Source organism: Macrotis lagotis, chromosome 2, assembly GCF_037893015.1.
Source record: "Macrotis lagotis isolate mMagLag1 chromosome 2, bilby.v1.9.chrom.fasta, whole genome shotgun sequence".
Classification (NCBI taxonomy): Eukaryota; Metazoa; Chordata; class Mammalia; order Peramelemorphia; family Peramelidae; genus Macrotis; species Macrotis lagotis.
Window position 1 is genome coordinate 81,201,938 of NC_133659.1, and position 25,546 is coordinate 81,227,483.

The following is a 25,546-nucleotide window of genomic DNA, read 5'->3' on the forward strand; positions in this document are numbered from 1 at the left end:
AGTGATTTTTTTCCCATGAATCTAATGATCTCTCCAAATTAACATATAGTACCTAAGTAGCATAAAATAACTAAACCTAATTAGTACCTAATTAACAAGAACTATTAGATAAAGTAGGATCATGTTAGATAGCTTTCATTGTTAATGAAATATTTCTGTGAGTCATTACATTAATTACCAATTACCTATTACTCTCCATTGAATCTGTCCTCACTTACATTACTTTTCACATCATGAATCACATAGTTGAATTGAGGGCTCTTTTTTTGAGGCAAGCAAACTCAGGTAACAAAACTCCTAATTCTGACTGTTCCTTAAAGGATAATCTAATCTAATAGCAAAAACCATACTGAGAGAGTCATAGAAAGGTTTAAATTCTAAGGTCTAACAATTGTGGTTGAGGTTAGATTAGAACTGGGCATTCTAGATTCCCAATCAAGTATTAGTTTCATCTAAGTCTAGTCCCCCCAAAACTGTGGAGTTGAATGAGGTGATCATTGAACTCCTCCAGATTCAATGATTGCATAATCCTACAAACCTTAGATTGAGAAGACACAGGCATGTTCTGTAGCTGCCTGCTTCAAAAAGACCTCTATCCATCACTTGTTTACAACTTTGTATCTGCAGAGATTTTGTTGTTGACCTCATTCTCTCTATAGAATTCTTTTCCTCCTGTGCTCAAGGACAAGCATTCTGTTAGTATAAGCAAAATCTGAGACCCATATTTTAGGAAATCAGTAAGACATGATTTTATAGAGATACATGAATTCCATTGATCCATTATTATAATCCTCTTAAAAATTATCATAGTACAAGATTTATGATGTTATTGTTAGTAAATATTTTATCATATAAATTTTATATATCCAAATACTACTCTAAATTAGTCCAATATATTAACAAACTTGTCAATAAAATGATGGCTTGTAAAAAATATCTAGGGAGACAAATATTTGGAAATAGGAATGACAGAAAATAGGGAATTTGAATCAATATATTATCTTCATTGAGCAATAATGGCTTTTGCTTATGTATAGCACATTACTTCAGTAAATAAAATCTGAAGAAGCAATAGTCTGAGTTCTATTTTCTGGAAATTTTTGTTGTTGCTTTTCTAATGTGCTTTCCCTTTTTAAAAATAGAAATGTGAAATGAAGATATGGTGTTAAAATCCATTACTCCAGACAAATCCCAGTTTTATTATAAAAGCAAGTCTACAACACTTAACAGAACCGAGCTCATGTTCAGATGGTTTTTCCGATGTAAATCCAAGATGAGTGAGCCAATTTTTACAAAATAAAAAGCAATTTGTACCTTTGCCCAAAACTTACACTGAATATTTTTGCAGCTTTGAAAATATTTAGATAAGTTTTTTTTAGTATTTTTTCATTTTACTCCTGATATTTCCTATTTCAAATGGGGCCTGAAAGTAAAAGAGCAGCCCTATTTCCCTAGAGAATTTATTCTTATAGGAATTTTAACCCAAGTAGAAACAGAAATGATTAGAAATGTTAATGAGGTCCATTTCATTTAATATTGAAGGTGAAGTGGAACCACTTAATGCCCGTGAGGTTCAGATAACTATTAAAAATCAGTAGTCTCAGATTTTTTTTTTTAAGATTGAGTCATTTTTAAGAAGAATTCTGCCAGATTATTTTACCCTTTGCAAAATATTTTCCATATATTGCAAAGTTTTATATTCGATCTTCATCCATACCAGGATTGAACCCATATGCATGGTCTCAATTGCATTAAATGGTAAGGGAACAAGAACAGATAACTAAACCTCCAGTGGAAAGAAAATTAGCAACTTCATGAATTATACTTTCTTCCATTCATTTTAAACAAACCAATTGTTCCTTTAGCCAGCAAGATGCACTTCGATTATATAAGCTTATGGCTGCCATTAATAAATGAGGTTGTTTGGATTTTATAGGAAATTAATGTCTGGGGGCGGCTAGGTGGCATAGTGGATAAAGCACGGGCCTTGGAGTCAGGAGTACCTGGGTTCAAATCCGGTCTCAGACACTTAATAATTACCTAGCTGTGTGGCTTGGGCAAGCCACTTAACCCCATTTGCCTTGCTAAAAAAAAAAAAGGAATTAATGTCTTCCACTGAATATTTTTACAGGGTTAACAGGCAAAACATTGTATAAAATATTGTGACAAAGTGACAATGAGTTTATAGAAAGGAAAAATAAGAAAGCATAATTACTGAATTGGTGATTTGTTATTCTCCACTATGATTATAGGTCACCAGCCCTGGACAGCTGTAAAAATGAGCATTTATTATGTTTGTCTATATGCAAATTAAAAAATAAAAACAGTTAAATACATGATTAAGGAAAAACCATAATAATGACTTCCTCTTAATAAGAAAGGCAATCTCATAATTGGTGATTTTTAAAAGGAAAAGAGTTGGAATGATTTGGTATTTTTTTATGAAAAAATTAAGCATAATTAGATTTCGCAAAGCAAAGACTTGGAATTATTCCACCACTAAGATCCTGAGTTCTGAAACTTCTTTTTCTGAAAACAATCCTTAGACCTCCACCTCCCTCTTCAAGCATGAGCTTTAGCCTTATTCTGAGCTTCAATTCTGTGATCCCTTTTTTGTTTTTCTAGTTTTGGCCTCATTTAACCTTCTGTATTCTACACCAGTCCCATGTCTCTCTGATTTTAGACTTCCTAACTGCCATATCTGTTGAACTCTCAGACTTATCTACTCTTACTCCCAAGAAGCTCAATTGTGCCAGGGGGAAAAACATAATATTAATCCTCTACTATTTTTTACTAACTCCAATTTATCCTTCAGCGGTGAATAGCAGTTTTGTATCCATCTTTTATTGGCTGCCTATCACAGTCATCATAGAAGTCAGTTCTCATCAGTTATTTATTGAAGACAAGAAAAAAGATCCATTCTCAAAATAGTACCAGTTTCAAATTTATAGAGAAAAGAGTGATAGCTAGAGATATTAAGAAAAATGCTCTTGTGCTAACTTTTTTTGTTAATTTAGTTCTGAAACTCAGTTTTTTCTTAGTAACAATTTAAAAGGATGATACAGTAGCAGGTAAGTAATACAAGTTACTGACTATTTTATTCTAAATGAGAATCTGGGCTTTCTGAATATCACAGGTTTCAAAAAAAAAATCCTACCTATTTAGGGAAAATAACATCTGTGGAGGCAGAGCCAAGATGGCAAAGTAAAATCAGGGACTCAACCAAGCTCTCCCCCAAACCACATCAAATATTTTAAATAATGACACTAATCAAATTTTAGAGTGGCAGAACAGATCTTCCAAGCCAAGACAGTTTAGAAGATGAGTGGGAAGGGTCTGCTGCACCAGGATGAGAGAGGAGCACAGAGCAGCGAGAGCTGAGCTGGGGGGAACTGGTCCCAGCTTTCCGGGAAACAGGTAATCAGGTAACTAACTGGTCAGTGGCAGTAGTGGCAATTTCCAGACCTCTCAGGCCAGGCATGGCCATGTTCAATTGGGAAAATCATCAGGAAAACTCTGCCACATCAAGGTGAAATTGGAACACAGTCTGCAGGCCTTCGCAGAGCAGACCCAACCCCAGCAGACCAGGAGCAGGCATTGGGAGACACTGAATCGACTGAGGCAGCTGCTTCTCGAGCTCTCAGACCACACACAGCAATGGGTTTGGAAGGAGATCGCAAGAATCTCTTTGTTATCCCTGAGGCAGGACGCTGTTGCTTTGTCCATACTCAGATATGGGTCACAGTCTCAGGAAAAACAAGTGGAAAGACAATAGAGTTTACTGCCTTAGTGGATTTGGACTCTTCCTCACAGTTTCAAGGCAGAAAAAAGAGTGACTGTGGTCACCCACAGAGCAGAACACAGGCCAGGAGTGTAGATATAAAAATTTAGAAGAACTGAAAACTTGCCATGCCCTGGAGGTATCTCTGAAAATAGCTACAGAGACCCTCAAAAGCTTGGGACAGTGCATCCTCCATCCTGGAAGAGGAGCCCCACTTTAACAAAGAGTTAAAATCAAGTCATAGGCTGGGGAAATGAGCAATCAAAGAAGGAAAAAAAATCCAACTATAGACAGGTATTATGGTCACATAGAAGATCAATATACACACTCAGAAGAAGATAACAAAGTCAAAGTTTCCATATCCAAAACCTCCAAGATAAATAGGAATCGGTCTCAGGCTATGGAAGAGCTCAAAAAAAGATTTTGAAAATCAAACAAGGGAGGTAGAGGCAAAATTTGGAAGAGAAATGAGAGGGATATGTGAAAATCATAAGAATTGAAAATGCTGAAGAAATTAACATCTTAAAAACCAGATTGAGCCAAATGGAAGAAGAGGTTCAAAAAAGACAATGAGGAGAAGAATGCCTTAAAAAGCAGAATTATTTCAAATGGAAAGGGAGATACAAAGCTCAATGAAGAAAATAATTTCTTCAACTACAGAAATGGAGCAAGGGGAAGCTGATAACTTTGTGAGAAATCAAGAAACAATACAAAACCAAAAGAATGAAAAACAAGAAGAAAATGTGAAATGTCTCATTGGAAAAAAAAACAGCTAACCTGGAAAACAGATCCAGAAGAGATAATTTTAAAATTATTGGACTAGCTGAAAGCCACAACCAAAAAAGAGCCTAGATATCAAGAAATTATCAAAACTGCCCTGACATTCTAGAACCAGAAGTAAAATAGAAATAGAAAAAAAAATCTACTGTTTACCTCCTTAAAGAAATCCCAAAATGAAAGCTGTCAGGAATATTAAGCCATTTTTCAGAGTTCTCAAGTCAATAGTATAGTAATTTTTCAGAGTTCTCAAGAAAACATTGCATGGAATCCAAAAGAAGCAATTTAATTATGGAGTCCCAGTCAGAATAACACAAGATTTATCAGCTTCTCCATTAAGGGATTGTAGGCTTGGAATATGATATTTCTGAAGGGAAAACACCTTAAATTAAGAATCAACTACTCAGAAAAAAACTGAATATACTCTTTCAGGGGATAAGATAGACATTCAATGAAATTAGGGGACTTTCAAATTTTTCTGATGAAATGATCAAAGCTGAACAGATAATTTGATCTTCAAATATTAGACTCAAGTGAAGCATAAAAAGGTAAACAGGACAGGTAAATCATGAAGAGCTTAATGGTATTGAACTGCTGATTTTTTTATGGAAAGATGGTACTGATAACTCAAATGAACTTTTCATTTATTAGGAAGTTAGAAGAAGCATATATATATATATATATAAATATGTATATATATATACATATATATATATATATATATATATATGTATAGACAAAGCACAGGTAGGAGTTGATTTTGAAAGCATAATAAATTAAAAAGATTGAATTAAGGTGTGAGAGAAGAATGTCCTGGGAAAAATGGAAAAGGGGAGATTGAATGGGGTAAATTATTTCACATAAAAGAGTCAAGAGAAAGCTTTTGAATGGAGTGGAAAGGTGGGCGAGGTGAAGGAAAATGAGTGAGCCTTACTCTCATGAATTGGGTCAGAGAGGGAAGAACATCTAGCCTCGATTGGGAACAGAAATCTATTTTATCCTAGAAAAAAGTAAGAGAGGAAAGGGATAGGAGAAAGGGGTTGGGGTATAGGTGATAGAAGAAGGTGATGGAAAAGACTTTTAAGGGGAGAATGGGTGAAAGGAGAGGCAGAATATTAAAATAGGGTAATAAGATGGAGGGAAATACAGTTAGCAATAGCAACTAAGGAAAAAATAATGAAAAAAGTTTCTCTGATAAAGATCTCATTTCAAACAGAGAACTAAGTGAAATTTATAAAAGAATAAGTGCCACTCCTCAATTGAGAAATGACCAAATATATGAATAGTTTTTATATGAGGTTATCAGTATTATCTATTTAGCTCATTTTAAAAAGTGTTCTAACTCATTATTGATTGGAGAAATGCAAATTAGAACAATTATTAGGTACTTCTTTATACCTATTGGATTGTATAATAGGACAGAAAGAGAAAATGACAAATGATGGAGGGTATGTAGGGAAAAAAATGAGAAATTAATTATTGGAATAGTTGTGAAAGACTTAAACAATTCTGTAGAGGATTTTGGAACATTACCCAAAAGCTATAAAACCATCACTACCTTTTAATCTAGCAATGCCTTTATCAAGTTTATATTCTAGGATAGATAAAAAACAGGGAGAAAAGAACCTATATGTATAAGGATATTTATTCTTTTCTGGTGACAAGGAACTGGAGATTGAGGGGATGTCCATCATTTGGGGAAATGTCTAAAAACATTTGCGATCAAGATAAAATATTGTTATGTTATGAGAGATGTTGAACAGGATTCTCTCAGTAAAAACCTTGAATAAGCAGATGCAATGGGAAATGTACTTTATGCAAAGTAGCAGTAATGTTATGGGATGATTAGCTTCCCTTTGATTAGCAGTGCTGTAACCCAAGAGAACTCTGAAGGACTTGTGATAAAGAATATTATCCATCTTGAATACAGATTGAAGCATACTTTTATAACTTTATTTTTCTTGAGGTTTCTTTGGGAGGGCATATATTTACTTTTAGAACATGACTATTGTGGTAATGTTTTTGATGACTTCACATTTTTAACCTTATCAAATAGCTTGCTTTCTCAATGGAGGGGGATTGGGGTAAGCAGAAAGGGGAGAGAATTTGGAATTCAAAGTTTTAAAAGTGAATGTTGAAAGTTGTTTTCGCATGTAACCAAGGAAAAATTTAAATTAAACTAAAAAAAAAAAAAGAAAATGACTTCTATCACTCTTCACTCTTACCCCCTCTTTGCTTTATCTGAATATACCAGAGCCATTTGCTATGAGGCCCTTCAATTTTCTTACTCCATTTTTCCTAAAAATTCTTCTGTCTTTAACCTTATTTTTTTTAGGGTTTTTTTTTTTTTTTGCAAAGCAAATGGAGTTAAGTGGGTTGCCTAAGGCCACACAGCTAGGTAATTGTTAAGTGTCTGAGATCGTATTTGAACCCAGGTACTCCTGACTCCAGGGCCGGTGCTTTATCCACTACGCCACCTCTTCGCCCTTAACCTTATTTTTCTTGCCTGTGGTGTCAGAAGATAATATACCTTGTTAAACCTATTGTTTTGGGGGGGGGGTTGGGGGCAAGGCAATGGGGTTAAGTGGCTTGCCCACAGCTGCACAGCTAGGTAATTATTAAGTGTCTGAGGGCAGATTTGAATTCAGGTACTCCTGATTCCAGGGTTGGTGTTCTATCCACTGTGCCACCTAACCACCCCCTAAACCTATTGTTCTTATGTCATATGTTGGTGTATTGTGTGTGTGACAATACACCTCTCTCTTTTGAATATATTTATTCTTTCTATTGGACCCTTCCTTTCAACCACAAATATACCTGCTGTGTGGGATAAAAATCCACTTTAAAAAACATAGAGAGGGGCGGCTAGGTGGCATAGTGGATAAAGCACCGGCCCCGGAGTCAGGAGTACCTGGGTTCAAATCTGGTCTCAGACACTTAATAATTACCTAGTTGTGTGGCCTTGGGCAAGCCACTTAACCCCGTTTGCCTTGCAGAAAAAAAACAGAGAGACTACTCTGAGCAAAAAGGAAAGTTTATTTTGGCTTTTCTCAAGAAAAGGGCATACTCCAAGTCTCACAAAGGTAGTGAAAATCAAGGAACTGACACGAGGTGACAGTCAAGCAAGATTATATGGCCTAGTGCGATTCCCCCCTCCCTAGCCCCCTCTCTTCCAACCTGATTGGTTAAGGTTTTAAGAGTTACAATCTTTTGCAAAAAATCTACCCAGCAACAAAGAGAAGAATAAAAGGTTTTCATAAAATATTATCTCAACCATCCAGATAGCAAGGGTATCAGAAGAAGATTTCTAATGACCTTCTGTTAAATGAATTAATGTATGAGTATGCAAGGTCTTCTAAGGAACTCTACTATTTTCTTTAGTACTTATCAAACAAAAGAAGGCAGGCTACTATTCTCATGGTCTATTATCAAATAGATGGCTCACTAAGACTGCAAGGTCTCTTCTCTGGAAGTATTCCACTATTTCCACCCCCCCAACAGAATCAATTCAAGGTCTTTCTGGAAATAGTTCACTGTTTCACTCCCTAGCAGAATTGGGAGGGTGTCTGACTAGGAATGCAAGGCCTCTTTCCCTCTAAGAATGGTCTACCTTTGTTTTTAATGATTTTTAACCCTGAGAGGACTTCACCAGGAATATTAACTCTTAAGAGGGAATATTCCATGCACCACCTTTGCTTGAATATAAAAATCAAACAAAATAATAAAAAAATTTCTTGATGGTTTTACTCTCTAAAACCATCCCATCATTTTTTTTTTCATCCCTGCTAAATTTTTTGAAGGAATAGTCTACCAGGATACCTTTTCTATCATGAACCAATTAATTCCCTGAACTTCAGGCTCAAGTAGTAATGAGACTAACTTATTAAATAAATGATGGTCATAAAGTCAATATCTTACCTCAAAATGGTAGATAAATTCTATGATTTACTTTATAAAATACTCCAAATTAAATTAAGATATATTCTGATACTTGTGTCTTCAGTATAAATATGAGAAAAGATAAAAATCGAGAGATAGAAAAATAGATGGAGAAAGGAATGAGAGAATTCAAAGATTAATAAATTATCTAGAATCTTTAAGTCTCTATGTCAGTCATTAATTCAATCAATAAATATTTTAAAGTGCCTACTCTGTGCCAAGACATTGTGTTAATATTGAGAACATTGTCTTAAAAAAATTGGCAAGTGCTGATTATGGTGAATAAAGTGGGAGGATGTGTTAAGCATTCAAAGTGTGCCCAGAATCAGTCTTTAAGATATATTGGAAAGCAGCCTGTGTTCAAATGTACTTCTTTGCCTTATAAGCAATGGTCTTCTTTAATTATTCATTGACTATTGTGTTCTATGACTTTGAGTCAAACAACAATACCATTAAAATATTGGTTTTTCAAAGGTGGGACTTTTTTTAGAGAAAAAATTTGTGCTTGTTCCAATAGCTTTGCATCTTCTTAAAGATGATCCATCCTTTTTTCTTCTTCCTTTTTAATTGAAATACTTCTTCTGAAATGCTCAGAACTTACCTGCTGAGGCCCTGGGATGCAACTACTCTTAACTACCAAAAATTTTGATGGACTTCAGTTCTAAAACTATGGCTCACAAAACTACACGTGAATTTATTTTTAATACTCAATTGTAAGACATAGTTTAAAACGGTGGTGGTTCCTAAAGTGATATGGTAAAAGCATCAACAACAACAAAATATCTTCTCCATAAAACCTGGATTTACTCAGCATTTTTGGGAAAGTAGAAACCCAAAGAGTTCACAAGTAGAGATGAAAATGTATTAATTGACTATTCTTTCACTTGAACATTTAGAGACTGTTAAAGAGTTATTAATTGACCTGAGGAGAGGGAGAAAGATGGAGTAATGACTAGTCAGTGAAGTAGTGAAGTAGTCAGAGTATACATTTATTCATTAAGCTCACCATCTTATATGGACATCTTTTAGGAGACCCCAAAACAAAAATAACATCAAAGATCACATATCACTCTAACAAATATAATAATAATGAAAAAGTTTGAAATACTGTGAAAATTACCAAAATATCACCCAGAAACACAATGTGGGCACCTGCTGTTGGAAAAATGGTCCTGATATACTTGTTCATTGTAGGGTTGACACAAACCTTGAATTTGTAAAAACAAAATCAAACCCAAAACATAATATCTGCAAAATACAATAAAATGAATATTCCTGTAATAAGATGTTACATCATGACATGATGGCTATCCTGTGTTCTTAAAAGATATGTCTTCAAGATTCAGGCTCTGGAAAAGTTTTGGATATGAGTCTAGCAAAGGAGATGTCTGTTATTTGATAACCAGACTAGCTAAATTGAGGGTTTTATATTCACAAAGCTAACCATATCAGTTTCATAAAACTTTTGTTTCATCGGTTCACGAAGGCCATCAACTAGAGCATAAGAGATTTGGGAAATATATCTGGTGAAGGAATTTCTCTACTAATGAAATGACTCATACATCAAGGAGAATTTTTAAAAACAATTTTTTTGCCCAAATCTATGACTTTCAGAAATTTAAAAATGTGAGTACATCTGTTTCTCATGAAATCAAATGAAGGAAGATGAATAGAACTTTCTATTTCATGATACCAGACACATTACCCCTTTAATTTCTTTCTTCTTGTAAGTAAATACAGCCAGTTTTCTACACTGAGAGTCATAAAAATCCAGTTTTAAAAATCCAGCAAGTCTTTCATGGCTGTGCCAGTGATACTGAGTTTTTATGATGCTTTTGCTATGAACGTATTTCATGCCATACATTTGATACCCAACTTTAAGTGAGTGACATAGAATATTCTTTTTCCATCTTTGTGGTCTTTTTAGAAAGAACTGCCAATTCATTATTTAACTTCTCCGGTATTGTCCATAGCATTGTAATTCTATTATTTCCTTGAGATTCCTTAAAGTAAGTAATCATGAAAAACATAGCAAAATGAGAAAGGATTACAAAGGTTGTGTCCCTTTTTGTTAGGTATAATTAATCCCTTACCACTTCAAACCTCTAAAAATCAGATACAGAATGAAAGATATCAATAATCCTATATGTTTTAGGAAGATGTTAAGGGAATAGAAAAAAATAAAATTCAGTCAATTTTATATGGCACAAGTTTGTAAAGCCTTCAATGTAAATGTTTGTGTTTAAATATGGTGGCTAGGTGGCATAGTGGATAAAGCACTGGCCCTGGAGTCAGGAGTACCTGGGTTCAAATCCTGTCTCAGACACTTAATAATTACCTAGCTGTGTGGCCTTGGGCAAGCCACTTAACCCCATTTGCCTTGTAAAAACCTAAAAAAAAAGATAAATATATGTGTATATATTTAAATGTTATATATTATGCATATACATATATATGCATATATACATACATAGAGAGAATGAGAGAGAGCGATAAAGAAATGATAAATTTTGTTGGCTTCCTGTTTAGTTATTTTTGAGTCCTGTAGTATATTATATTACATTATGATTTTATTCTTAGTTCCTTTTTGTATTATGTAATTTTATGAAAAAATAACTATTAGTATGAGAAATTGAGACTCCAAAGCATTTCTGTGAATTGATACATAGCAAGATAAGCAGAATCAAGGGAATAATTTCATCAAAAATTACTTATTTACTATTGTGTACAACACACTATGGTGGTGATTCAAAGAAAGATAAAAAAACAGTCCCTATCTCAAGGAGCTCACAATTTAATTGGAAAGACATTATACAAATAACTATGTAACAAGTAAGCTTTATACAAGAAAAATTCGAAATAATCTATAGAAGGAAGGTACAAACACTAAGGGGATTGAGAAAGAAAAAAAACTCTTGTTGAAGGTGTCCTTTTAGTGGGGATCTGAAGGAATCCAGGGAAGCCAGGAGTAGAGAGGAAGAAATAAAACAGGTACAATTTAAATAAAACTTGGCCTCTACTCTGCTAAAGCCTAAATATTCTCATAAGTATTTCACATATCATATTTCCCCATGTAGAAGACACGTCTTAATTTTGAGGCCCGAAATTTGAAAAAAAATGTATTGCATAAAGTTATTGAATTCAAGTTTTATTCATCATAAAATTCACACAACTTCTCATTACTGTCAAAACTCCCATCCATTAGCTCGTCCTCCTCTGTGTTTGATGACGAATCACTGTTTTAGGAGAGACTGAGCATAAGCACTCCCTGGGCAAGTCTGGTGTGTAGACTTAGTCCATTCCGTTTCATGAACCTGATGCACCAATTGCGTCTCCTTCATTGACAATTCTTCCTGCCTCCTGTTGAGTCATCTTTGTGGGCATAAGAATTCCAATGGCCCTTTGTCTTCCATCCATCTGTTCAATTCCCTCTCTAAATCAGGTCATTTTGCTGCCTTGCTTCTCAAGGCCTTCTTCTGCAAGGATGTTTCAGTACATAGAGAAAAGGTAAGGCTATCATCTATTCAGAAATATGTGAGAATGGGGCAACTAGGTGGCATAGTGGATAAAGCACTGGCCCTGGAGTCAGGAGTACCTGGGTTCAAATCCGGTCTCAGACACTTAATAATTACCTAGCTATGTGGCATTGGGCAAGCCACTTAACCCTGTTTGCCTTGCAAAAAAAAAAAAAGAAATATGTGCGAATAGGTAAAATGGTAAAAAAAATACAAATGATAGTTGTCTCATTTGATGATATAGTATATAAAGAAAAGTAGAGTAGAGAGAAGAAAGGTTTGAAAGTGGAATAGTACTATATTGTGATTGGTTTTCCATGTTGTATTAGGGTATTTGAATTTCAGTTGCTAGATAATAGGAAATTATAGAAAAGTTTTCTGCAAAGGAATTATTCGGTTGGATGTCTGTATAGAGATAGTAATCTCAAAGTCATAGAAGAGATGGATTAGAAAGGGAATTAATTGGGGGCAAGGTAATTTAGAAGACTATTTTAATACCAGGGAATGATAATGAGAGCTTGAGGAATGGTAGGGTTATTTCAGAGATAGAATTGGCAGGAATTGATGATTGTTTAGAGCTGGGAAGAGGGAAAAAAAGGAGTTAAAGATAACACCATGGTCAGAACTTGAGGATATTGTGAGAATGCCAGGACAACTAAGAGAAATACATGAAGGGAAAAAAAAATCTAAGTTTGACTTTGAACCTACTGAGTTTCTAATGTTAGCAGGATGTCAAAGAGAAAGTTGCCTAATGGAAAGCTTCTGAGAGGGGGTTAAAAGCACAGTAGAGAGGTTAGAACTGAATTTATAAATTTGAGAGTAATTTTCAATGATGTACATTTAAGTTATAAGAAAGGATGAGAATGACCAAGGGGGAAATTGTAGAGAAAGAATAATTATCCAAGGAATATCAACACAAGCCACAGGAAACATCAGTATTAAAAGACTAGGAATAGGACGCATAGACAGACTTTTTTTTTTTTTTTGCTTTGGACTGACAGTGACTAAGTTTTTGTTTGTATTACCATTATCAAGCCTCATTGAAAGTAAGGATGGATCTTGTCAAAGAGTATGACTGAACATTGTAGTGACTGTAATATCTCCAGTTTGAGGAGGAGGGGTGGAGGTCAGGGCAAGATGAAAGTAAACATAGCTGAGAAGTTCCTGCACACAATTACTCTGTTGTGTTAAAGTCAGCTCTAACCCTCCTGTGAACTGATTGCTAAATTTTCTGTGTGTGCATTCACACTTCAGAAATAAGACATTACACCAAATCAGAGCTTGATTTATTGTTTATTAATTGACTTTAAGAAAACAATGGGGGCAGCTAGGTGGTACAATAGATAGAGCACTGGCCCTGGAGTCAGGAGTACCAGAGTTCAAATCCGGCCTCAGACACTTAATAATTGCCTAGCTGTGTGACCTTGGGCAAGTCATTTAACTGTATTGCCTTAAATTTAAAAAAAATTTAAAAGGAAGCAATGGAGAAAATGATAATAAATTAAACTAAAAGATGTATTGTGGACACTGCCCTTGGCCAAAATCCCAATGCAAGCAATCAAAGATCAAGAACAAAGTAGATAAATTTTGAAGTTGAAAAACCTCAGAGACAGGCTGTAATTAGAGTCAAGAGTAAAATAAGATTAAAAGCAAGTCACGCTAAAGTTTGTGAGAAGAGTATCAAGAGACAAGATTTGCAATTCATATTGTAATTACTCAGGAATGAGTATGTAATGGCATTATTCTCAGTTTACTGTACTATTTGGCCTGTAAGTGCACACATATTTTTATGCCCTCGGGTATGTGGCAGTCCCTGACTTACAGCTTCTTCTGAAGTCTTTTCAGCTGGACAGCTCCTGTCCATTTCCATTTCCTTATTCTCCACAGAAATAGTCAAGCCCTAACCTATCAGATGTACGAAGGATAAATTTTGCTCATGATCACACTGTGCTTCTAGAGGACTTACTTTTCCTCTCATTTAATCATAGCTTATCAATCATTGGTAATTTATTTTCTGTTCCCTAGAAAGTGCTATCTGGTAGTTCGATCATTAGACAGAATGGACAAAGCAGCAGAATGGACAAAGATTGCCTACCTAGTCTTTCGAGTTTTTCCTTTACTGTTCTTCAGGTTTAAAAGATTTGGAGGATTAAGCAGCTATACCTCTCCATTTAGGTGAAAATGAATTCTTAGCTTATATGAAGAGTCAGTACACTTTTTTATTTTTGAATTTGTTTGCCATATCCAGTGGTACCCTCTGGTGTGCAATGGGTAGAGAACTGGATTTGAAGACAGGGAGACTTGAATGTTTACTAGTCATATGAACCTGGGCAAAACACTTAGCTTTTCTCAGCTGCAGTTTCCTCATCTGTAAAAAATGGGTCTTAATAATAGCATCTACCCTACAGGGTTGTAGTGATGATGAAATAAGATGTTTCATGTAAACACATAAAGCCCTTTGTGAAACAAAATACTATATCAATGTTGACTATTCTTATTATTATAATAACCAAAAAAATTACTACTAACTCTGAGTTCCTTGATGCTAAGGATGATATTGAATCAATCCATTAATCAATCAACCAGTGTTTATTAAATGCCTATTATATTTCAGCTTTGAGAAGCAAAGGGGATAAGGAATGAATAATGAATAATAATAAGAGATAACAAAGCTAACATTTCTATAGCTCTTTAAGATTTGCAAAATGTTTTGCATGTGTCATCTCATTATCCTCACAAAAACTCTGGGGTATAGATACTATTATTAACCTTATTTTACAGATGAAAAAACAGATAGAAGTTAAGTGACTTGGTTACTCAATTAATAAGGTCAAATTTGGACTCAGTTCTTCATGAATTCATACTCATATCTCTATCCAGTGTCTGAAATGGAACAATGCCTACTTGCAGTAAATGAGCTTATATTATTACAGGGGGTAGATATATTCACACTTGCACACACAAATAGTATTTCACTCTCAAGTCAAGATATCACCCGTGACATCATTGATCGTTTTTGAAAATGAAGAAGATCAACACACACATAAATATACATATACATGTAAATATACACAGCATAAATATAAAGTTAATAAATGTAAATAAAACAATGTCAAGTACATAAGTAAATCATTGTTCAATAAAGACATGTAGAATATAGCACATTACCTGGAACATGCTATGGACTTAATAATAAATGCTTTTTGACTTTCATGTTTCTATCTCCTAAACACAACACTCTTGACATAACAGAGGCTTTGTAAATGTTCATTGAATTGAATATATGTTTAGAGTCAGGATGGACTGAGAATTATGCCTTCTTTAATTTTTGGTTGAAGAACTACATACAATTGCACAGTGAACAAAGCCACAGAGTCATTGGATTCCTATTTCAATGGTTTTTCACAGTTTTGCTCCAAACAATTTTTGGAATATGTCAATTCTGTGCATTTAGAGAAGATTCTGTGGATGCTTATTATGTAAATGGCCTTGTCTTAAGTACTCTAAAATAATCTAAATAATCCTTTAACAATTGATGAGCTTGTGAACATCTCCAGATGTTCTTTCTCGGGAGTGAGATGGTATTGATTGTACCAAACCCCGGGACCATGTTCTAAATCTGATTCATGATTACTCAGGATAATAAATTCTTGCACGGAAAAAAATAATTACCTGCTTCAGGGACTATTGTATACCTTTGGATAAATAATTCACATAGTTTCATTAGCAGTACAAACATTTTGGACAGATGCTGCATGGGCAATGAGTTGGATCCTAAATTAAATAGGAATGAGGAGAATGACTTGAATTGCATTTTAAAAAATTATACGGTACTTGAAATCAATTTCTCCCCTCTTTTTTTTATAAATTACCCCCTTTTATAAACCTTTGTTGCTGATAATGTCTGTAAACCATGGAATATGACAGTGTCTGAAAGATTGTGATTATATACCAAAAACAGTGGAGAGACACAGGGCTAGAGAGAAAAGTGTCTTGTGGTATAAAGAGTATGGAGGGGAGCTAGATGTCACCAAGGATAGAGTATTGAATCCAGAGTTAGGAAAACAGGAATTCAAATCCTACCTCAAACACTTAATAGCTATTTGTCTCTCAGTTTTCTCCTCTGTAAAATGGGAATGATAACTGCATTGAAGGCCCAGAGGTTAAAACAAGATAAGATAAAGTGCTTTACAAACCTTAATACTATATAAATACAAGCTATTGTTATTTTTTCAACATCACTGAAAATGTGAAATTATGCTAAAGAGATGATACAAAGGATGTCAAAAGAGAAATGTGTCATCTTCCCAGTTGTCTTGGTCATGAAGCAAGAGTGCTGTAACACGTGTAATAAAAAGAGAACTCAAGGAAGACCCCCTAGCACTTTGGATAGAATTTATTCTATCAGGAGTTTATGTGAAAGCATGATTAATTATATAGGATGGGCTGGCATGAATGGACTGAGAACTACATCAATGGAGAAAATACCCATTTCAGAAAGATCACAGATCCATTCAAGTGATGCAAGAATCTTCTAGTCTTTATTTTATTTTTCTTATTTTAGTCTTTATGCTTATTTTAAACAAATACAAAAATAAGAAAATAAAATAAAACATTGCCATTTACCAGCAGAAAATGAGAGGACTAATTATAAATAAATAAATTCCCATTTCAAGAAAACATAATAAATATTTCACATTGCATTCAAAGCTGTACATCTTTTCTGTACTTCCTTATAAGTTTTCTTTTGTTCTTTGCTGTTCATTTTTTAAAAAATATATTTTCTCTCCCTACCACAAGAAGGTTACATTTAAGTGAGGCACACATACACATGGACACATACAGATATACATACACACACCTATACATAGATATCTAAAATCATACATATATACACATAGACATTCATATGCATATATCTAAGACTGTACTATGCTTATTTCCACTTGACCTCTGTTTCTCAGAAGGTGAATAGCATCTTCCTTAAGTCAATAATTTTCTAGTTTTTACAACAAATGTTCAGTCTATTATGATAATAGTTTAATCATCCATTTTGATATGAATTGTTAAATCATGAAAAGAAATAATTGCTATTAAACATATTAAACAACTGTTCTTTGAAACGCCATGGTAGCTGGGTTTGAAATAGTATGCATTCCACAAATCTCCTAGTAGGCAGTAGGTTGACGCTTTTTCTTAGGTACTTATTTATCTCAAAGACATGCTCCCTTCTCTGTAACAACATGTGATCTATGACATTTGTCTTTTTCCTTTTCAGATAACTTGATTATCTTTTTGGCCCATAGGCTTATCTTTCTTTGATTTAATCCATTATTTTATTTTCTTTTAAAATTCTGGTTCTATTTCTCATTCTCTTTTCTTCTTTTTCTGCACTTTATTTTCTGTTTTCTGAAATTGCTGCAAGCTGCTTTCCCCATAGTGGTAATGTAATCAAAAGAGCTACTAAACTTTTATAGTGATTTGATTAAAGTGCTCTGTGTTCATCTATGGAATTTATGCTTTTTAACTTTATGCCAAACTATAGCATAAATCCTAAAGATTCTTTTCGAGGAAATAAAGGTGTTTTCCATCAGAGTTAGATTTAGTATGAGTTAAACAAACCTCCTGAAGGAACAGGCAACTTCAGTCAGAATGGATCTTTCTTCTTCCTGATTGTTCATTGTTGAGTCCCTTTTCTGAACTCCCTCAAACTTCCCCAAGTGAGCACTGGAGGGACAGGAGACAAGGAAAACAAATTTCTCCCTATACACCAAGATCTCCAAGGTCTCTGTTTATTTACCAGTGTTTAAATATCCTCCCAGTCCCTTAATCCACTCCCACTCTCATGGCACTTAGAAAAACAAGACTGATGCTCAAGGACACCAGGTGAAGATAATTTATAGTGCTCCCCCCCCCACAAAACAGTTCCTAACATTCATTATCATCATATTAGCGTCATTAAAATTCCATCTGTAGTTCTCTAAATATTGCAGGTTTATAGTAGTAAGAGTGGTAGTAGTAGATCACATTGATATAATGCTTTATGGGAACATTTTTAATGTGCTTTCTTCCCAATGTCCCTGTATCCTTATTTTACAAAAGAGGGAACTGAGGCACAAGCATTTAAATAACTTCTCTAGGGCCCCATGATTAGTCAATCAATGTAAAAAAAAACCCAACCAAAATCAGACCTATGTATTCTAACTCTCGAGTCCCTCATTGTGATCATGCTATATTTTCTGAACAATACTGCAGACTCTTTGAGAACAGTGATCATTTCTCCTCCCACAGTATTTACCAGAATGCTTGGCTGATAGTGGGTACTCAGAGTTATTGATTTGAAAACAGAAAAGCCTTTATAGGTTTTGAGTTCTTTTTGTACTTTTTTTCCTATCTTGTGTGTAACCAGTTACTGTCAAGAGTTAATGCATCTTAAAAGGTTGGCAAAAACAGAAGAGTTGGTAAGGAGATTTCATACATATATATACACATACATGTATATACATGTATATATACATTATATATATGAAATCTTCAGTTATATAGGTTGTCCTTTCACGGATGGAGTTATTTTTTTTAGGTTTTTTTTTTTTGCTGGGCAATGGGGTTAAGTGGCTTGCCCAAGGCCACACAGCTAGGTAATTATTAAATGTCTGAGACTGGATTTGAACCCAGGTACTCCTGACTCCAGGGCCAGTGCTTTATCCACTGCGCCACCTAGCCACCCCTGGAGTTATTCTAATAAAGCTTTAATACTGCTAAAAGGAGTGGGTTGGACAGTTTATGGGGGAAGGGGGAAACCTTCTGCAGGAGGTGAGACTTTGAGCTGTCTCAAAAGGAGCAAGGGAAACCATGAAGTGGAGATGAGGTGGCAGAGCATGAGGGACAGATTGAAAATGGGAAAGTTAGGTTTCTGTTTGAGAAACAGCAAATAGTTGAATTGAAGTGAGAGAAGATGATTAATGCAGGAAGACTGGAAAGGTAGCAGGAGGGACTGTGTTGTAAGGACTTTAAAATGCCAAATAGAGGATTTTATATTTGATTCTTTATGTAATAATGAAGGAGCCAATGAAGTTGAGTGGGGGATCAGAGGTGAAATAACATGGTCACACTCATACCTTAGGAAAATCACCTTGTCATCAAAATGGAGTGAAAAGACTTGAGGCACAGAGATAAATTGGAAAACTATTGTAGTAATGCAAGTAATTGCTGATGAGGGCATGTCTATGGATTTTCTATGTAGTTTGGCACCATGTTCTAAGGAGTTTTGAGATTTCTGAAGTTTTTAGAATAACATCTGATTTATAAATTTCCTAGGAGAAATTTTCATAATTTCTATATTTGTGATTAGTCATAGCACAAATGAATGGTAGAATGCTGTTGGACATTTATAACTAAAATCTTTTATATCATTATTGTTGCCATTTGTTTACTGGTAACTGTTTTGTATTTTATCCTCATATGCATGTGAACAACTTCCTTTTTAGAATTCAGTATTTTTTATTGAATCAAAGAGTTGCAGAGAGGAGCAATTAAGGGGCCCTCTTAGCTAATATAATCAAGCAAATATGCTTTGTGGCGGATCTATTTTCTTAGTTGCAGTTTTATCTGTTCCCATATTAACATTACTACATTTAATCTGCAAGCCATCTGTTTGCATCCATTTAAAACTATTTATTTTAATTTTAGCTTTCTACATATGAAAAAAAAGTTGTGCATGGATGTGCATATTGGTAATGATAGTTGGTTTTAAGCTTTTGGTGCTTTTTAAATTTAAAGCACTTTTTAGTAAGCATATTTTATGCATTTATTAAAGAAAATGTGAGAATTATATTTTGCTTTAGGATTTACAAAGTGTGTTCTTTATATTTAGTATTTGATATAGATTATAGGGATTTTTTTACAAATAAGGAAACTGAGTTTTATAGACATTTCCATAACCATAATACTAATAAACCTAAGAAGAATAATTTAAGTCAAATCTCTTGCCTCTTCATCTTCCATCCTATCATTTCACCAGATTACATTTTGTTAATATGTAAAATAATGGTAATATACCTACTTACTCTATAGAACATTGAAAATGAAGAAGAGGGTGGTTCTGTAATAACTTCCTAATTTATCTCATTGCCATAAGTGTCTTTCCTTTCCAATGAAAATATAACTCAGAGCTCTAGTCCATTTGACTAAGACTACATTAGAAAATAATTATCTCAATGTCAGTTCCTTCATGATGGGTAGAGTTGCTTGAACTTCAGTGAGGAAAAATTCTACTTCCTGACTTGTAATGAATACTTGGTATCACCCAAGGGGAGATCTCCCAAGTCTCTAGTTAGGGATAGTTTTCTACTCCTTCCTGGAGTCCTTTCCCTCCAGGAACCTGAAAGGAATTAGGAAAATTCCTCTCAAATTTTGCCAATTCTGGTCAGACTTTAGAGAAATATGAAAAGAATTACATGAACTGATGCTGAGTCAAGGGAGCAGAACCAAGAGAACATTGTACACATATACAATAACATTATGAGGGGCAGCTAGGTGGTGCAGTGGATAGAGCACTGGCCCTGGAGTCAGGAGGACCTGGGTTCAAATCCAGCCTCAGACACTTAATAATTACCTAGCCGTGTGGCCTTGGGCAAGCCACTTCACCCCATTTGCCTTGCAAAAACCTAAAAAAAATAACATTATGAAATTATTTGCTTAACTGTGATGGATGTAGCTTCTCTCAGCAGTTTAGAGAGCAAGGAGAACTCTGAGAGACCTGCTATGGACAATGACATCCACATTCAGAGGGAAAAAACCAAATATGAATGCACACTATGTTAACTTTTTTTTGGGGGGGGGGTTGCAAGGCAATAGGGTTAAGTGACTTGCCCAAAGTCATACAGCTTGGTAATTATTAATTATCTGAGGCTGGGTTTGAACTTAGGTCGTCCTGACTCCAGGTCTGGTGCTCTATCCACCACTATGCCACTTGTTAATTTAAAAAAAAACTCTTGTGTTTATCTTTCATATTTCAAGGCTTTCTTTCCCTTTAATTCTAAAATATCATACCCAAAAATGTCTAATATGTAAATATGATATATATACAAATATACAATTTTTGCCAGACTCTTTGCCACCATGGGGAGTGGATAGGGAAAGGAAGGTGGTCGAAAAATACATAATTCATAAATTTGCAAATGGATGAATGTTGAAAAATTACCATAGCATATAATTGGAAAAATAAAATAAAATTTCAATTAAAAAATTACCAACTCAACATCTCATGAAAAGAGTATTAAGTAATAATTCTCCAACAATGAGGAAACTTTTATGTAACTGAGCTTGAACCTTGAGTTACATATCATTTGCAAACTGTCAAACTATATTCCCAAAACATAAATCTGCATTTTATTGCCCTACTTAAAAATGATAATTACTATTTCACTATCTAGGATAAAATATCAAATTCAAAGCCTGGCATTTAAAGTTTGCCAGGCTTCCACTTATCTTTCTAGTGTTATTTAATATTGCTTCCTGCCTTTGCATTCTAATAATGCTTGTTAATTGTCCCCTATACATAATGTCAGATAGGGTTCCCCCATCTGATGAACTGTCTCAGAGAATTCATAACTGCCTTCAAAACTCAGCTCAAATTTCCTGAAATGAGACCTTTCCTTTTCCACCCTTCCACTATTCCCATTTTTATAGACCTCACTTCCTCTTTAAATTACCTGCACACATTTTACAGATATTTACGTATATGAAGGTAGGGTAATGCAGGGAAAGAACACTGATAAGGGGCAAGTCATTTTACCAATTTGGATCAGTTTATCATCAGAAAAATGAGAGAATTGGACTAAATTATAGATATTTTAAAATAAAATACATGCAAAATAAAAGCTAAGTAACTTGAAGTGTAAGTGAAGTCAAATATCTACAATCCAGGAAATCAGGAAAGTTGATGGATACTTCTTGAACCAAGATTTAAGTACAGATAAACGATTTCAAGAATTAGGGGTGCAGAGGAAAGAACATTCCAGGAATATGGATAACTTGTGTAAACGCATGGTAGTAGAATATGTATTGTCAGCTATGGAGACCAGTGAGTAAGCCAACTTAGATGGAATATCAAGTATGGTAATGGGAGAAAAGAAAAAAAAAATTAAATAGGTTGGAGCCAGAATGTGGAAGAGTTTAAATGTCAAAAGAAGGAGTTTGTGTTTTGTCTCAGATGTAATAGGGAACCTCTGAAGAAGACCTTTTACCTGGAGAGAAGTATAATCAAAATTATGCTTCAGATAAATTACCTTGGCAGCTGGGTGGAGTCCCTAGAAACCAACTGAAGCTATTGATTTAGTTCAGATGACTTTTGTGAACTAATATGGTGACTGAAAGGGAAAAGAGGAGATAATTTCCAGACCAGAATAGAATTTAGAAGTCACCTACTACAATCCTCTTAACTCAAAAGAGGGGGCTTTCAAAGGTAATTTCCCATACTCACATAGGTAGCAATAAAATCAAAGATTTGAACTCAATTCTTATTTCCATTAAATTATCACACTTTTTAGAGTTAATTTGAGAATTTGAAACAAACTTTTACTGTCTCTTCCACCCTTCTCTCTTTATCCCCCAAGAAAGAAAGATTGTTTTCTTTTATCTTATACAAATTTTCATATGATTTTTCATTGTTATTTTTTTATATTTTTAATTTTCAAGCAGCAAGATTTTCTTCTTGAGATGACCTGCTAAAGTCCCATCATTAATACGTAAAGGAAAGGAACAGGCAAAAAATCTAGTATTTAATGTCTGTGATCTTGTCTATGATCAAGTTTTAGGTGTAGAATTAGTCATGGTCTTATGTTTTTCATTTATCACAAGTCACTGCTATGAAAAAAATGGGCTTTTTCCAAAGAACAGTGGATATGAAAATTAGTTAAGGAAAAAATACCAACAGTGATTTTTTAAAGGAAGTAGCAGGAAAACCACAGTGATTTAATTCACTGCATGTTCCCATCAGTGTTTGGCAGCAAGCTGTCAGGTCTTGATCTATATAAAAAAGGCTTAAACCATACAGTTCTGTGTGGTATATGACATGAAAGAGACTTGAGACATTTCCAAGGTGATCATTGGCTTTAAATATAGTGGAGTGTTAGCTTGGATAGGCTGAAGACATATACAGCTGCCACAGATTGACTGCAGCTCCTACTGGCTTGGCTAAGAAAAAGTCATCTTCTGGATAATCAGGCAGAGCTCCTGCTTCCAGATCCCAAAATTATATCCAGTTCTTTTCTGTAGAAGTACATAGAAAACATTTCAGAAAAAAAAAGTCACTACCAAAATTCATTGAGCAACAACACTTTTCAAAGCATTGTAGAGGATAAACATAAAAAAACCACATACAGTCCATGTGTTTAAAAAGTTTAAAAAATAAAAGGGAAAAGGAAAAGAGAAGAAAGCTAAGAGGAGAGAGGGAGAGTAGAAAAGGAGAGAGGAAGGAGAAGAGAGGAAGAGAAAGATTAGAGAGAAAGGGAGGAAGGGAAAGGAGGAGAAAAAAGAAAAGTCAATGTAGATGGTGGTTATATCCAGGTGTGCTTTCAGGTCACTAAGGAATAGACGGTGCTGCTGTTGGAGACTGTGAAAAGAAAGGAGCAGGAGTATGGATATAATACCACATTTGCCTTGGAAACTGTGTCATCTATAAACCTACATGAAAGTTTCCTAACAATCCACCCAGGTGCAGTACATACTTATACTCATAGATACACACACACACACACACACACACACACACACACACACAAAACAAGAAAATAATTATGTGATAAAATATATGTCCCACACCATGCTGCCAGATTCCTCTTTCTGAAATGTTATTTGATCATATGGTTTTCTTAATAGAAAATTACCACTGGCTCTCCAGACATATAGAATGTAAGACAAACATCTTATCCTCCATTTTAAGGAAGGAAAAAAAAATGTTTGTTTCCTTCAAGATTCTTTTTAGCCTGTCCTCAAATTACTTTTCTAGTCTTATCTCCCAATTTTTTCTTAGAGGAAATTTGCTACTCTAGCCAAACTGTACAATAGTGCCAATCAACAATCATTTATTAAGTGCTTTGTGAATAGCTTGCTTGTTCTTGTCTCTGTCTTTTCTACAAGTTGTTTCATGCCTCAAATGTTCTGCCCCATCTCTCTCTCTCCCTGTTAGATTTCCTACCTTTTTTTTTAGCATCAGTTCAAATCCCAGTTCCTCTAGGAAACTTTCTATGACCACTACAGCCAGAAGAGATGCCGTTGATTCCTATGTTGTCTCAATTTTCTTAGTTGATATTATTATTATTATTATTACCATCATCATCATCATTTTGTCTGAAAAGATCTACAGCAAATGATAGTGGCCAACATAGTCTTTTTTTGGCATTTCTAACACAGGCTTAATCTCAGGGGGCTCTCCTTTGACAATAATATAACACAAAATGGAACTGGCCCTGAGGAGCATGTTTAAGAATGCCATTTATATTATACAATTTTTGTCCTAGATACTAAGAATGAATTACCAAAGATAGGACTTCGCAGCAAATAAATAGTAGCTCAGTGACTCCTGTCAATGGGTCAGTTAGCTGGCATAGTATATGGAGTGTTGAGCCTGTCTTCAGGAAAATTCATCTTTGTGAGTTCAAATATAACGTTGGACAATTGCTAGCTATGTGACCCTTGGCAAGGCACTTAAGCCTGTTTGCCTCACTTCCTCATCTGTAAAATGAAGTGGAAAGGGAAATGGCAAAGCATACCAGAATCTATGCAAAGAAAACCTCAAATAGGATCACAGAGAGTCAGACACTATTGAAAAATTACTTAACATCAGCAACATTGACTCCTAAATAAATCTAATGTATATTTCCTACTTTGACTTTTCTTTCTTCTCTCCCAATACTTCTTTCCTACCTTCTAATTTTATAATGGATACAACGATTAGAATAGTAAGTGCAGATAATTCATGTGAGTATATATTCTGTGTATACATATTTAAATGTTTTATTAAAAGTGATTCACAATCAAATGTTTTGAGTCTGTTAATCTGAACCTGAGATGTCAATGTTACATGGTCCCAACTCAAATGAGTGTAGCTGAACTAGAGTGAAACGTAATTGAGAAACGTTTAATGAACTACACACACACACACATATATATATATATATGTGTGTGTGTGTGTGTGTGTGTGTATATATGTGTGTATATATATACATATATATATTCTTATGTATGGTTTAAGTGGTCCCTTTTACAATTTGAATTATAACATTACAAATTTCAAAAACTGTACAGAATTACTTTATTCTTTGAAACTATTTCTAAATATCATTAGTACTTGAATGGGCAGGTGTAATTACTCTGAATATGCAATGTTTTATGGAATGTAGGACTTATATGACATTGTAGAGTTTTTTGCAATGCAAGGTTTAAAATCACCCCCATATCCCAGTCTGGGGAGAAAATGAGGCTAAAATTTTAGGAGGCAAATGAATACTTTCAAGTTCATTACATTTTAAAT

At 34.5% G+C, this 25,546-nt stretch overlaps 1 protein-coding gene and 1 long non-coding RNA gene across 5 annotated transcripts in view; one reads left to right on the top strand and one right to left on the bottom strand.

The window, feature by feature from the left end:
* Positions 1 to 25,546, top strand: part of HMCN1 (hemicentin 1) — an 814,916-nt gene that overhangs the window by 467,363 nt on the left and 322,007 nt on the right. The window lies entirely within an intron of this gene.
* LOC141512896 (uncharacterized) overlaps positions 22,960 to 25,546 on the bottom strand; it is a 70,349-nt gene continuing 67,762 nt past the window's right edge. Inside the window, exon 3 of the long non-coding RNA XR_012475628.1 lies at positions 22,960 to 23,283. This is a non-coding gene — a long non-coding RNA (uncharacterized LOC141512896). The remainder of the gene's footprint in view (positions 23,284 to 25,546) is intronic.